This window comes from Carassius auratus, chromosome 47 (genome assembly GCF_003368295.1).
Source record: "Carassius auratus strain Wakin chromosome 47, ASM336829v1, whole genome shotgun sequence".
Lineage (NCBI taxonomy): Eukaryota > Metazoa > Chordata > Actinopteri > Cypriniformes > Cyprinidae > Carassius > Carassius auratus.
In genome coordinates this window covers 542,501-558,977 of record NC_039289.1, presented here as the reverse complement: position 1 = coordinate 558,977, position 16,477 = coordinate 542,501, and the positions used below count along the sequence as shown (strand labels likewise).

General features: G+C 36.6%; 1 protein-coding gene across 40 annotated transcripts in view; it reads right to left on the bottom strand.

The window, feature by feature from the left end:
• The window catches only part of ptprsa (protein tyrosine phosphatase receptor type Sa), a 178,410-nt gene that overhangs the window by 120,493 nt on the left and 41,440 nt on the right, over positions 1 to 16,477 (bottom strand). For 11 of the 40 annotated variants that reach the window (XM_026235486.1, XM_026235487.1, XM_026235490.1 and 8 more), the window contains exon 1: positions 11,183 to 11,501. The exons of 1 other annotated variant lie outside the window; for it this stretch is intronic. The gene's annotated coding sequence lies outside the window, so the exon portion shown is untranslated. Of the gene's footprint in view, positions 1 to 11,182; positions 11,503 to 16,477 lie in introns of those variants that run through there. 28 more of the 40 variants (XM_026235500.1, XM_026235510.1, XM_026235501.1 and 25 more) reach the window with 4 other exon arrangements.

Below are 16,477 nucleotides of genomic sequence, written 5' to 3'. Positions count from 1 at the left end.
TGGGACACTCCAAAATTTCCAGCAATAAAAACAATTTGAGCTCCAAAATGCAAATTTCCATAAGAACCTGGCTAGTTTTTTTTTGCCTAATTTGTCTTTTTCCAGCTGCACACAATGATCCCCAAATTTTCACCTCACCCACAGAGATGTTTAGGAATCCACCCTGCTGCGTCCCAGAGATGTCAGAACTTTCCAGCTTGGAGCTTCTCACAACATATCAACGGACATCAAAGCCAGCCTCAGATGGTTGCATGGGAAGAAACAGTCGAGGACCCACATTAAAGCCACCGACCGACATGAAACATACTTGGGATACTTCCTTATTTGGACTCTGAAAAAGCACCACAAACCTTTGCGGTGTCCTCGCGGGTAACAGAGCTGTTGTTCACTAGACACTTAAGTTAACGATATTAGCTTGTGCAAATTACAATCATCCCACCTTCTGAGTTATCAAAGTCCTTGTGTTTGAGTCACAAGACGCTGTGATCTTGTTGTTTTGGTAGAGCTAATGTTTTTAGCGAAGTGAACAAGGGTGTTCAGTGCGAACCTAGCTGAGGTGAATAAATATATTAGCACCAAACATAGGGACATACACTTTAAGGTAATTGCTAACACATGTATCTAGACCACATTAGCTGTAACTGTACTGTCATCCTGACTGTACAAATCTAGTTTTTTAAAAATGTATTTTACATATTCAGTGGCCTTTTTAACAGACTGTGACTTCTATTTTCTCTCATTATGTGTTTTTCTGCATTTCCTTCTTTCTTTTGAGCGGATATGAGTGCATCGCATACAGTCAGACGCTCGCCTCCTCATTCCACAGACCGGAACTCCCCGCCAGCTCACACGCTGTCGCCCGACACACACACACACACACACACACACACACACACACACACACACACACGCGCACACAGAGATCATTTCATCATCTTATAATCTACGCAAAGCACGACGAGCGAGACTGTTTGGACTCTCTCTTTCTTTCAATGTGGTCCTAAGGCACCTCTCATGAATCAGCCCTAGAATATCATGACGCATAGATTATTCAGGTTTTTTACACAAACAGGGTACCAATTGGTGTCTCTTCAGGTTTTAAAGTAATAAAGGCACAATTCCCATGTTTTCTGGAAATTATTAAATGCAATTGTGACATAATTTGGAGCCTTTGAATGGTTTTACTCGAATCTTTGCAGAATTTGCATTTGTCAATCTCAACCCTGCAACCCTTTAACTGAAGCCATGACAAGAAATAAGGGTAAACCAAATGTATATAGGTATTGATTGATTAATATTTATAATTAATATAGCATGATTAATAACATCATTTTAATTTGTGTTGATTTTATAAAATTAGTTTTATCTGTTTTGCATTAGTCAAGATTTCAAACTTTTAACCCAGTGACTGAATAATGGTCAAATAAATGTTTCTGATTTCATTTATGAGAACTACACATTTATCAGTATTTCTGATACTCACTCTGGCATTTTGTATTCATTGTTATTAGTTTTAAACAAAATCTAATTCTGTAAATAATTCAGTATATTTCAATATTTATAATAAATTAATGTATTTAAATACTGATAAAAAATATTTACATATTTAAAAAAAAAGTTTTCTTTTCTCTAAGTTTTCTTTTCTTTTTCGTTTCATTAACATTATTTTCATGTAAATTTTCAAAAAATTTTGCATCCATGAATCTAATTTGGCAAACAACCCCTATTTTACTTCATTTATGAGAAATACAAGTTATTTAAAGTTTTGATACCCATACTGATGTTTTATATCAATTGGTTTTAAACTAAACCTTTTTTAAAATAAATAATATTTAAACATGCATTAAATCATTTATTTTCATTATTTCATTTCAGCAACACTTTCTGAAAGTTCAACGCCTCCTCTTGTTGAAAAAGAAAACAAAGGGGCATTTTAAAGGTTCAAGCCCTATTTTGTTCCCTTTTGGTGGAAAGTGCCTGCTGTGCTTGTGTGGATCCATTCATCCCAGCATTGACTTTATTTAGGGGCTCAATTTACACAGTCTTTAATTAGGAGGCGACTGAACATCTGATAACTGAGCGTCCGTGTGACACGCTGCAGAAGAGCTGGACATCGCTGGAGGACACAAACAGATAAATGCCATATATACAGCCATTCTTCACTGGCCACACTGTAATAAACCGGCCGAATTCATCTATTCCTCTGCCACGACAGATACACTCCTGAACACATGACAGAGCTATGTGCGTGTGTGCGTGTGTGAGTGTGTGAGCGTGTGTTTGTGTGTGTGTAGACATCGATTGGCTGTTTTTTGGAGGTCTGCTGACGCTCCTCGGACACGAATGTTTGCTGATTTTACAGCATTGGTTGCTGATTTGGCTCGTCTTGTGTTCAAAACTCCTGTCAGGAGACATTGCAGTCATCATTAAAAGGGTTCACTGGGAAAACACGCTCAAAACATCACCAGGTCTGGGTGACAAGAACCGCTTCTGGAATAAAATACTGGAACTGAGAGGATCTTTTCATCATATACACACGTATATAATGTTTAATCAAGATATAAACAAAATAACAATTAGAGACACTTAAAATATTATATTTCAAAAACTTTTTTTTGCATATATACCAAATGTAATTTATTATATGTATATTTATTTACTTAGAAACAAACAATAAATAAGAAAAATAATGCACAATACAAATAATACATAAACTGTAAATAAATAAATATAAAAAATAACTATTGACAGATTTGATTATTTACACATAATTCTAACATGTATTATGTTTACTTGCTCGTCTATTTATTAAAGATTCAAACATAAATAAACATTTAAACATACATAAACACTTATTTACTTAAATTTATTTTGTATTTGAAAAAGATTAACTGACAGAATCTCTCATAAACACTTGGTACAAACTAAATCCATAGCAATTACTTTATATTTATGCTTATTTATTTATTAAAGACAATAACCAAAAATGTAACACTTAACATATGTATAGGAAACGTAAACAAACATATTTTTGATATATAGCTATTATATTCTGTGACGAAAAATGTAGATGAAGCCGAGATTAACAACAAAAAAAATAAATAAAGATTAATTGCATTAAAACTTATATATATTGCTGAGCACAAAGCTATAGCCATGGCTGCATGAGCTGAAATATAACGCTTGCCGTCTACAGCGATAGTCATAAATGATACAAAAACAACAGCCTGTGATTTATTTGATCCATAAAAGTAATATTCATATCAGACGACTCAAAACTTCTGCACTTTATAAGGCGAAATGAGCTCCAGGACACACCTGTTCATATGAGCAACAGAAAACAGCTAGTAATTGAATCCTGGCACCAAACACACACACACACACACGTGACCTTCGGCTCTTAGCTGAACACATTTAGCTTGAATTCTCAAATCTTCGTGCATCTTAGGACGGAGATATCTGCGGAGATAAACAAAGGGAAGGACGGCCATCCATCACTTTCAAAACCCGCCGCGCTAAACTCAAACAAGACGGGCTTCTGTTATGAATTACTAGCATGTCTCTCTGCCGAGTGTTTAGAGAACAAGAGCGAGGTGATTTACAGCGTACAGGCCTCTTAGCTTATTAGCTGGTCTGTGTATGAAAGCTGCAGACGCTAATAGAGTATGTGCAACGTACGCATTATATGCTGAAGGTAAAGAGACAGATGAGAGACGCACAAAAATGACTTTACTAATGCGTCACATATTAGCACGTGGAATGGAAGCATACACATGCTAAACATGATAATATAACGTAAATAAATATTTTCAAGGTAAATCAAAGATTATTAGGGTTAATTTTCCAAGAAAAAAACATTTCAGTCTTTTTACTTAAAAAAAAAAAAGGTATAATTGAATGTTACACACTGCTTCTTTGTAATTAACTTTGAAGCTTCTTTCAGGTGACAATCGTCTCTACACCAAATTATTTAGTTATTTATTAAAGATAAGACCATACTTATCCGTACAAACTTAAAATAATAAATTGATAAATAAAATAAAATAATAAATAATGAATTTAAATAATAAAGTAATAATAAGATAATAAATTAAAAATAATAAAAAAATGTATCTTAATGTACACATGGTACAGACCAATGTATTTTTTTATTATTTATAAAAAAACAATAAGCCACGTAACAGAATTTTTTTTAATACAATAATATATTTAAGCAAACTTTATTATAAAAAATTATTAAATAATGTGAAAACTGATTAAATTGTTTATTAAACATAGGAACAATTACACATGTGATACATAATAAAAAATAATTACAAACACAATCTTATTTAAATAAAAATTTAAAAAGTTTAATTTAGCTTAGATTAAAAACAATATATATATATTACTCATACGAATTATAAAGATTAATGAATAAATCTTATATTTTATTTTAAATATTTATTAATTTATTTACATATTTTTGAATTCTTGGCACTAAAGGTTCCTTTAAAAACCTTGGAATCTTTCCAAAGTTCTTTATAGTAGAAAAAGGTTCTTTAGATTTTTAAAAAGCTTATAATAATAATAAAAAATGGAGGTAATTTTAAGAGCTGATCATTGAAAGTTTCTTTGAGCAAACCAAAAATGGTTTTTCAATGGCACTGTTGCAAATCCAGCTTTTGAGCCTTTCTTTTTAAGAATTGATGAAGATGCTTTAAAAAAGTCTCGCCGACTTTAATCACTAACACCAAACCACCACCGTGAAAATATTCTCCAGAAAAACACAGAAGAGACCTAATCTCTCACAATTTCCCCAAAGCCAGAGATGCTAACAGAAAAGGAAGAGCCGCTCAATCACACGCCGCGCTCCTAGTTAGCATGTTTTAATCCAGCGCTCATCTCTGCTTGGTTTGGTCGTCTACAATCTCCCCGCGCAGGCTACACCCCTCCGTTTGTTGACATTATCACCTCCCCAATCACGCAGGGGAAGATAACACACAATTCATCTCTTTCATTCATTCATTCAGGCCCATCCCGTCCCCAACGGCCAGATAAAACACCCATGTAAGCACCGCCGAAACAAGGTCAGGATACAGAGGACGTAATGGAGCTAATAAAAGTAGATCGCGAGGCGATGTTACGCACGGTAATCTCAGGATTTCATTCCCTGCGAATCCCCGCTTGCGTGAGTTTGGCTTCATGCCTCATTTATGACCAAAATGGGAGGAAAACCACAAAACGCAAAAAAAAATTAATAAATAAGATGAACAGCTCTGTCCTGGACTCGCAATATCAGACTCATTTGGCAGGTTGTTGGTATTTTCCCCCAAAGACGGTTGGTCTTTTGAAATGGATTACTAGTGCATATTGATTTGTTGCATATCTCAATTTGTCTGACCTTCCAATTATGTCTTCAATGGCAGGAGGCGTTTGGTGATAACAAATGTGAAAATACTCACAAATACAATAAACATGGGTGGCGTCTCAATGCTGCAATTAAATCAGAGATGATATTAAGAGCCGGTGTCCTGCAGGCCTTGTATTTACACGTCAGAATGTCATATCGCAGGAGGGCGAAGGGTTAGGGGATGATGTGTGCCTAACAAATCATCTTTCTCTCTCACTTGAAGAATCAGAGAGAGTGAACTCTCTCGCACTTGCTCTTGTGAATCCTGTTGAACGCATCCTTGTTCACTCACAGAACACAATACAGCTATAATTACAGAGCCTCGAAACTAAACCTCGAACAGACTGTTTTTCCACCTTTAACTTTCTGTGCTTTAAACTAGATTTAAAAAGATTTAGTTGGAACGGTTCATAATCATATACCTTTACTTTGAGAAGGCTAAATATAGTAATAAAAAAATGAATTTTGTGAATCTCATAAAACCAGTCCACGAACATTAAATATTGCAGAGATATTTTTTACTTAAATATTTACTGAATTATTTTTTATTTTTATGGCATTTAAGCACATTTGCCTAAATTCTCATCAGGGTTTTTATTATTAAATGAAACTAAAAGCATTAAAAATAAATAAATACTTACTAAAATAAACATGAAATTAAATCTAATCAAATATGTAAAACTAAATTTTTTTTATTACTTTATTTCATCTAGTTGCCAAGGCAAGGGTTAGGTAAATACATAAAAATAAATATTTACTACAGCACTGAAGCAATAATAATCACTCTCAAAATAAATACTTTTCCAGAATTTTTTTTTTTTTTTTTTGCTTTTCATTTTTGGGTGAAATTTTGGTGAGATCCATTGGAAGTATTTGAATTTGTAATGCACAAATGCAAATGGAGAAACAGTACTTGAGTGTGATCACTCATGCTAATTCAGCACTGACTAGCACAAAAAAAAGATGTGATTTTTATTGAAAAACAGAACCGCGTTTCAGGAATGTAATGAGTTTCCAACAGAGCTTAATCATATGTTGACATTTGTGCTAGTTAGAGGCTATAGCTCTCCCCGTTCCTCTGCTGTCAAACCATTTTGTCATTCCTAATTAAGGGAGCATGGCTTGCATTGACAGGCAGGTATTTACTCGTATTTAACCCCATCTACCCTTGACTGAGTTTCATAACTACAAGGCCCTCTGTCCACACATATACAAATACGGCTTGAGCTCCAAGAGGTCTGTGTTTTCATGCATGCATTACAAACAATTACACACATCCATCAGCCCTCAAACATTCCCACCCCCACCAATGTATCTTGTCCATTCCTCCTCCTCCTCCTCCACCTCCTCCAACCCCGTTCCCCTCCGTCAGCTGGGAATCTACCCCCGATCCTAACAGATGTCCCCTGATTTGGGCGAAATTACAACAATAGACTGGTCTCTGAAAAAGCCACGGCTTTCCCATCTTGCCCTGAGCTTCCTGCTCCCATACAAAGGGCAGCGGATTAGCAGCATTTAGCACATGAAAAAGCCCCTCATCCTGAAAACTGCCCCCTTAACTGGGCCCTGAGATTTCTATAGGGTCACTATAAACTCCCTCAACTCTACCGAACCAGCATCCTGTCTATGTCCAAACAAATTCCTACGCTTCACCAAGCAAGACCCCTGATAACCATCTTAAACCAGCATGCATCACTAAGGTAGTACCAGGACATTTGGAAAATGGGATATCTAAGATATTAAAGAGGAATCTACCTTGGATTCACTGTCTTTATTGTTTTGGTTCCACTTAATGACTTGAAGGTATTTTGAAGGAGTCTAATTGGAGTTGCCCCAGAAAAAAGGTAATAAACACTCCAAGTCTATCAAACAAAGATCCAACCCTTTTAATCTAGTTCACTGGGGTCTGTAAACTATCGAGCCAAAGTGGAGAATAAGTAGACCAATCACAGATGGCATCTTGACCTCCAGCCATGGAGAACAGGGTGGGGACGGGTCTCCACAACCCCCGGAGGGGTCATAACTCAGACTGAAACCAAGGTACCATGTGTTTATGACAGATCTGAATTGTCTAAAGCTGGGCGGGACGCCCATCAACACAGAGTGCCAGCTGGTCATCATACTTAAAGAGCGGAAAGAAGAAAAATCACCAATGTGGGGGTAAACAACAAGTGCCCCCAATAAAATGATAAAAAATATCGGGGCCAGAGGGAGGGGTGGAGGTTGCGTGGCGGGTGTAACACGGATGTAACGCTCTTCTACCGTAATAAACACATTATCACAGCTGCATCAGAGCAAGTGGAGCATTTCATTGGTTTGAAATTCAGTCTTGCGGTGAGGGCTCTAAGCTTAGGCCTTGCTAGGGTGAGTGGGGAGAAGGTAGTAGCTTTTAGCTTTATCATCACCGCCACAGTACTGAGAGCCCAGAGACCGGTTGATCAGTTCGGAAGCATCACGTACGCAACAGGCCAAGCGTGAGATGAAATTAAACTTTGATCAAGACGGATCAATCCTGATGCTTGGCGTCTTATCTTGGATTTGCCATTAACCTGTTGGACAGAACAGGCAACCTAGGCCAGAGAGTTAATATAATTTACAAGCAGAGGCTATTCCTCATCTTCAACGAGGCTTGTCATGGACAGTGTTGCGAATTATTCAAGATCTCGTCTGAACAAGTGCTGGATAAGTCCACCAGACTTACCGGTTGTCCCCTGGGTTGAATCGTAAGGCACAACCGTGGCTGAACAGAGAGGTCTTGGCTCCTTCTGCTTGGACGTGCATGTGGATGCATGAGACAGTCGCATTAAGACCAGAAGAGCTCGTTTCAAAGACACTGCACTCGTTCTTTTATAACATCCAGACAAATTGCAACCAACATGAGCTGAAGAGCACCGATTTATCACTCGGGACAAATTAAGAGAAATAAACACAATTAGCTTGCAGAGATTATGCACTGGCGAACATCTCTCTTCCCCTCCCTTTTCTGCTGATAATGTGAGGAGCTCCAGCGCAGCTGCCATTACCGCCACCACTGCAGCTGCCATTCAAAACCCAAGCTGATAATTGCACTGCTCTCGCGGCTACACAAACTCACCTAATTTTAGCTACGACTATGATCACATTGGCACACACGGGTTTACAATAACCATTGTGAGAGGGAGCTTTTTGTAGAATTGTTGTTTTAATATTTCTGCCACTCCATTAGCATTTCCTGCATTAAATCTATCTATGGCACCATTGAATACAAGGCTGTGCACAACACTATTCAAAAAATGACTCTTTGTGTACTTTAGGAAGTGATATAAGAGCTCTAATGCTAATGCTAGTGAAGGAGATTTTATTATTATCTGATTTTGTTTTCTTTACTCTACTACAGAATGCTTCATCATCAGTATGTTAGAGTTTTTGATGAGCTGAGAGATAACAGGAAAAGTATTTAATGTGTGTGTGTGTGTGTGTGCGCAAGACAAACATGAGACGAGAAATGCTATTTTATACCTAGCTTCTAAGAAAATAATTAGCATTACTTAGAAATGCATCTAGATGACATAGGCTAGTTGGACACCTCAGATGGACACATAGGTTGAATATGCATTATGATTGGATGAAATGGAAGTATCCTGGTTTTATTAGGGTATAAATGCTGAGTTTAGGTGTTCCTTTGGTCACACTCTGCACCCAATGACTTTTGGACATTTCTCAAAGGAAATGAATATTCAAAAGACGTTCTGCCTATTGCCGTATTGAAATGGAAAATTGCCTCAACTCTGCTCATTAAAGCATGGCACACTTTATATTTGGAGTGATCATTAGCTACTCTAGCTCATATAAACAGAAGGCTAAATCTGTAACGCACGCTAATGCAAGAGCGCTGCCCTTCTCTTCTCTCTGAAGTCGGGAGAATATTTATTTTGGCATAGCATGTCCAGAAACTCTCTGAGGCATTGTCCTTTGATCCCCATTTAAAATGGGGGAAAAGGTTACAGCGATAAGTGTAGGAAAACACAAAAAAACGACACCAGAAGGAATCGCTTCGCAGAAATGAATTTCAAAACCTTGGGGAAGACACCTTACAAAAGACATTTCAGCAGAACTCATATCCTCAGCTCAATTCAATTAACTTTTCGTCCAGAGGTGACACGGAGTGCACACGGGAAATCAAAGTTAGTTCGGCAAACGAAGTTTTTACATCCACTGAAAAATTCCTTAATTCTGAAACAACCAGACTTCATTGATTTCTTGTTTGTTATTGTTTAGCCGCAAAAGAAAAATGAGCGAAACTACAGGTCTATAGACCACAGTCACGGCTAACGGCTTCTGTTTGGCTCCCAAGATCTGACAGTGATCAGCGATGATAAATTGTCCAATTATAGTGACATTTAGAAACTAAAGTACACTTGCGAGTTTGCATCGAAGAACAAAGGCTGTGAAAACAAACACGTTTTTGCCATGAATGCTCAAAAAGCTGCTACGTTTTTTTCCATGAAAGAATCAATGATGGCTGTCCTTCTCGAGAAGCTCCTAGAGTAGATCTTTGCTATCAAACTTATTCGATGAGACGTCAACAAGGTCTAGATCGAAATCTCTTGGAGATCAAAGCGAACCGTGAAGCCAAACTTTTCTTTAAAGAAGCACCAGAGTGCTTCAGTCCAGACTCATTTTGATACGGCGACCCTGAAGTCACATTAAAATGATTAATGACCCCTGCATTATCTGTGACTAAACGAATCAAGAAAATACATACACTACGCTTTTATATGTTTCAGTCTAACTAAAGTCTTTAATAAATGAACGTATGTAATGTTTCAAATGACGGTAAACTTTAAACTGCTATATTCAGCAGGCTATGGCACAACTTAGCTGAAAGAAAGGAAAATTCTTAATATAATAGCTTTGCAAGAAAGAAACTTGGTGAATAGAATCAATATTCTTTTATGCTTTCTATTCAAAACCAAGATGCAAATATGCGTAATATATAATTTTCTACTCTAGTATAAACTCTGCATTTGCAGCAAATGTCATTGAAGCCATTACTTTAAAACTCCAGAAAGTTACTTTCTAATTTTCCCTTATTATCTGGGTTTGATTTTACTGTCTTTGCATTCAAATTTTAAGAGACCTTGAAAAATATTAGCATCCATTTTACTAAATAAACCTTTTTTTTTTTTTTGTAATTCGCAACACATTCCCACAACTCAACCAAAAGCCCATTTCACAGATATTAAAAAGCATTAACCTGCATCACAAAGCAAGCATGCACTTTTCAGAAAAATTTGACAACTTCCCTAATGTAGTCTGGTTGCTTCTGATTAGGGTCCTGCTGACACGTCAAGACGAGAAGAACAACAATAAAAGAAATCCATAATGGCAAAAGTGCACATCCACAATGTGACCATTCAATGCATTTCATCTTTTTTATACTTTGGGTCTTAGAGATCCCAAACAAAACGTCCTCTATGAAAAATATGTTTCCAAATTCGTTTATAAATCACTCATTGGACCTGAAAAAGACATGAAGTTTTTAAGCTATTGAAAGTGTCCCAAAGACCCCAAGCAGAACGTTACATGAAAAAAACAACACAGCCTTCAACCAGCCATCAAAACCGTTAAGACTCGATTACTTGTGCTGCAAAAACTGCACATAACGCACAAAAAAAAAAAAAAACCATTTCGATTATGGAGACACGAGACAGCAATACAACCTCGAAATAATTATCTCTAAAGGTTAGACATTGTCTAAAAAAAGTTAATACGTTTTAAAATGATGAAAAAAGAAACGCATTTACTTACAATAGTTGCACGCGCGTCCGAGTTAGGACCATATAACTCCCTTTAAAAGCGTCCTATCCATGTAAAACAGGAGGGAGAAAATTCCAAATAACTCCTTGGATACGCGAAGTTTTCAACCGGAGAAAACAGTTATCCGTGCCATGTCGACGGCGTCCGTGCGTAAACTCCAAGAGCGCACGAGACTCCCGAAACGAGCTTCAAAACTCGCTTTTAATGTCGGTGGAGAGTCGGTCCACCGCGTCCCAGAGCTGGAGCGGATTCTTTTCTTTCAGGTCCCGGGCTTCGACTGGGGGTAGGCGCAGTTTGGTTGGGGTTTCTTTAGCTCCCCCTCTTCTACCGCTCCCCCTCCCCAAAATAAGCGGAGCAGGCGGAGGGAGGCCACTGCGCGCTCACGTCACCGCTCCGTAGTGAATGAGCGCGAGCGCGCACAGATGAGACACTGTTATTTGAAACCATCACTAAAACCATTCAGCCTCCAAAATAAGAACACGAGAGGGAATCAACGGCTCCTAAACAGATTCATTTAGCCAATGTGTTTCAACAGATTCATTTAACCAATGTGTCAGTCCTCCCTACTAATAATACAGTAGTTTATAATGCCGAAAATAGTGTTTTTCGTTTTGTTTTCTTTTTGTTTTAACGCAAAAACGTCTTCTGTATTATTTTAATTTTGTAAAAAAAATAAATGGATAAAACAATGTAACTCTGTGTTGTTTTATTAATAATGGCAATATAATAAAATAATATAATATTAATATAATATAATATAATACAAATATTATATAGCTTAATTTAAGATCTTTTCTTGTTGTTGTTTATTCATTTAAGCTGTGTGCCATCTATTTATTTTGTGATAGTGGCAGATTGACTTTACATTACCCCTGCATATTTATTAATTTTTTTTTTTTTTTGAAGGATTATAAAAATAAAAAAAATCTGTCTTAACATTTTAACAATAAATAATAATAATTATAATAAACAACTATATACTATAGTCCGTAAGGAATAAATATGCCTAAAATGAGAAACATTTTATGATTTAAGGACAACTGGGAAGGGTCAAACAGTAATTTGCATTCGCAAAAACCAAAGGGTATAATGTACAAAGTATTCAAATTCATATGAATATCATACGTGCTGAAAAAATACATCAATGGGTGTTTATCAGAGACAGCATCTGTTTTATTCATGAAAATAAACGATGAATGAATATAAGTATCACAATATATAGTGTTGACACACCGTAAGTTAAAGGGCTGCACCTATTACAGCAAAACAATGAACAATGGCCTAGTGCAATAACTCATCCTTTACAGAGATGCCCTGGAGTATTGTTTACACACATTTTTCTCTTTATTTAAAGGCCATTGTGATCTGTACCATCATAAAAAGCCGAGGCCCTATCAGCGGGAACGCCACGCAAAGCGTTGTTGTGATTTTATTTTGATTTGCCTCATGTTTCTTACTCACACATGCCTAGTTTAATCAGGCTTATAAATCAAACACTATAGCGCATCCCACGTCCTCCTGGTGGCAGAGAGCTTGGCGTGGTAAATTTCAGCGGGGCTGAAGAGTCATTTGAGGATGCTGGGGGAAATGATAAAGACCACTTAACGCTCGACATGGCCAATACATAAGACCATAATGAGCATTGTATACTGGAAGTGTTTTCCTCTACTGTTTTAGTGTGTGGACCAGTGTAGAACTAGATAAAGCAGCTCATTAATATTTTTATACTGTTATCATATGACTGACTGTTCTTTTAGACCCAAAATGTAGTTAGATACATAATTAGGTAAAAACTTGGTGAATTAGAACTGAGGATCTGCTAAATATAGCGTCATTATACCCACAATATGATGTTTTTCAGAAGATAAGCACTTGAATAACAGGTTTCAGCAACCAAGCAAAGCAATACACAAAGTTTAATTCAGTTAAGCATATGTGGAGCTAATAAACAAACATCATTAACTCACAAAGCACTGTTTAGTGTCACAATCATTTTTAATAGCTTCCATGAACAGCTTCGGGGCACAGAAGATTGCACTGTATTTAATGGCTGTTTTTCTTAGGCAACTTTAAAGCTTCCTTCTAAAAAAAAAAAAAAAAAAAAAAAAAAAAAAAAAAAACTAAAGAAAAGAAAAAAACTTCCTGTCTGGGGTGCTTTCAAAACTTTGGGCATGTTTGATGGCAGAGACAAATGATGGGGGAGGACGCTTGTCAAGTTTTGGGGAAAAAATTAATCAATTGTGGGGGGCCTTGTACAGAGCCTTGGGGGACCTCCTTTCAACACGCCACATAAATGCAGTCTTTCTATCGACAGAAAATGCAGCATCTTTTATCTTTAAACCCACTGTGCAGAGACTATGCTTCTGAATACACAGCCCATTTTCTGTGTGTGTGTGTGTATACATGTGTGTGTATTTGTCTACTGAAAGTGAACTGATCCATAGACAGGAAGGAAAGCAGACTGACAGCTATTAGAGTGCAACTGCACTGTCTTATCAGCTGCCTGATAGGAATCTACAAAGACCCACTGCAGACATTATGAATTCATTACAGACAGTCCTCACACACACACACACACACACACACACAAAAGGGTCTATACATTCACAGTGAAAGGAGAGGTCATTCGTGTTCACTATCATAAATATTAAACGTGACCGTCTTGTAGCTTTTGAACGAAGGAGAATATAACTATTTTTCAAAAGATGCAAAGGTGAGGTTATTCCTCCCTCACATGAGCAGAGGGAGAGCAGGTTCAAATGCAAAAACGGTTAGAGATGTACTGTACTTTTTGTAGTCAGCGGTCAGTGAAATAAGAGGATGTGTCTAAAATGTGTAATACGACACTCAGGGATACCTGCCGTCTGTTTCTCTGCAGGATAACAGCAGAAAGGCTCTTAAAGGACTAAAAGGCAAAAGCATTTATCAGAACTACTGTAAAAGCAAAAACCAAACAACATGCGTATTATGAGGTGAAGAAGCAACGAGGCAGTACATTTCAGACAATGCCAAAGAGACTGAAAGAAAAGGAAAGTCAGTAAGAGGAGGAGAATGGATTTGGAAATAGTTTTCCTAAAAACATACTCACCCTCACGCCAATTCAAAGCCAGACGGTGTCTATCTTCCAAGGAACACAAAAGGAGATTTAGAGCAGATGTTTTCCCCTCTTTTCCATACAAAAACAACCATAGAGTGACTGTACGTAAGTATCAAATTAGTCTATACATCACTTGCACTATATTCCAAGTTTTAAAAAAATTATACTAAAGCTTATGGATAATCCAAATGATTTATTATTAAAATATTAAATGAATTATTAGTAAAATACAACTAGTTATGAATAGAATTTTTCAGTTCTCAAACATCGTTTATATACAGTTTTTCAATTAGTGTAAAAGTGTTATTTTTGTATTATTTGGAATAGTTTTTTATTAATATTTTAACGTGTTTTTTATGCTTTGATTTAGTTACATATATATTTTTTTATTTTATGTGCCTCTGTAAATTAGTTTTTGTTTGTTTTACATATTATAATTAAGATTTTATTTATTTTGCCCCCCCCCCAGTTAATTATTTTATTGCTTTAATATAAACTTAATAAAAATTACAATAGTTGCTTTGACAACCTAATTGTAATAATTCAAAAAAAATTATAATCTCATATTCAGAATTCAGAATTTACATTCTATTTCAGATTTATTTCAACTAGCAAAATTATTTAATAGTTTTATTTTTAATAGACATTTTTAACCCTGAACTTGTTGTAATTAACCATCTTTCGTTTTGGAGTGACATGAGGGTGAATAAATGATGACAGGGTTTTCATTTCATAAACCACGCGAAGAGAGCAGGCGGGCTTCAGAAAGACAGTAATGAAAAGAAAGGGAACTCAGGAGACGTGTGTGTGTGAGGAGGATGGCAGGTTGCCACTGCTCTGTGTGTGGATGTGTTGGTCTTATTTGGAGTCAGAGACTCTCTGGTTGTTTACCCAGTGGGTCAGAGCCCCGCTACACCGCCTGCCACCGCGAGGAACTCATCGGCGCGCACACACACACACACACACGCACACACACACACACACACACACTCTACATCACAGATTCGTCTGTTGTTAGAAAAAGGAAATCAATGAATGCATTTTAAGTTGCTTTGCATAAAAGTGTTTGCCAAATGCATGAATGTAAAAAAATATAACACATTTTTTTAAAGGGCAAGCAATTTCAAGTTCATTGCAATAATTACAATGTTGAATAATTGTGTATTTCGAGCAAACAATCTCAAACAATCTCTGATTATTGCAGAGTCCTAGACACTGTCCATGCTTGATTCCAGCTTGTGTCGGTGTGTTTATGACTAAAGTCCTGTCGGTTTACACTAATGTGGTTAAAGCAAACAGGCTCGAGTGTCGGCGGCTCTCTCGCCTGCACAGACCCGGCCGGGACAGAACAGGATTTCCCCACAATGCACTGTGCCCTCGAGCGGCTCTAACTCAGTCTGGCACAGCAGATCTGCAGCATTCAGAGCCGGATCAGAGCCGTGACACGCTTCAGTCTGGAAACGAACAAAACCCCTTCTCACCGGCCCTCACAGATAACGGCCCAGATACGAGTTCACAAGCGTCAGCCCGCTCTGCTCTCCACTTGTTGAAAAGAAACAGGCAGCGAGGGCAAATAATCGGCCGTTTGGCCTGTGATACACCAGACTCAAGGCTAAACTCCAGAGTCAATGAGAGCAAACAACAAGGACACACTCGAGCACCGCTGAACAAAAACAGATCACTCAAGAGCTGAAACAACTCAGAAATAAAAGAGAAATTAAGCACTTCACCTTTAATGTGTCTCATATCTGGCAAAAGCTGCCTTTCTGAACAAAAAAAAGGCCTCAAAGAGTGAATAAATGTAAATTATATCAAATAGATAGCATACAAATACACACACTAAGCCTGTGCTGATGTCAATAAGGATTGAAGACAGCTTAAACAATGCTTAAAAGCAATCAGTACTTTTACAATAAATTCATTATAAATTGCAAATAAATATTAATAAATGTATAAATAATATATTAGAAAAATCTAATATTTCAATACAGTGTTAGTTAGAAAATTGAATCAAATTTAAAAAATATGTATTTTTAACTAAATTAAATATATTAAACTACACATATATAAACAAAAAACATATAATTTATATTAAAAGAATAAAAATGAGTTTAATATATTTATACATGTTAGAATGTACAATAAAAATAATTATAATAAATAATAAATAAGAGTTCAATTACATATAT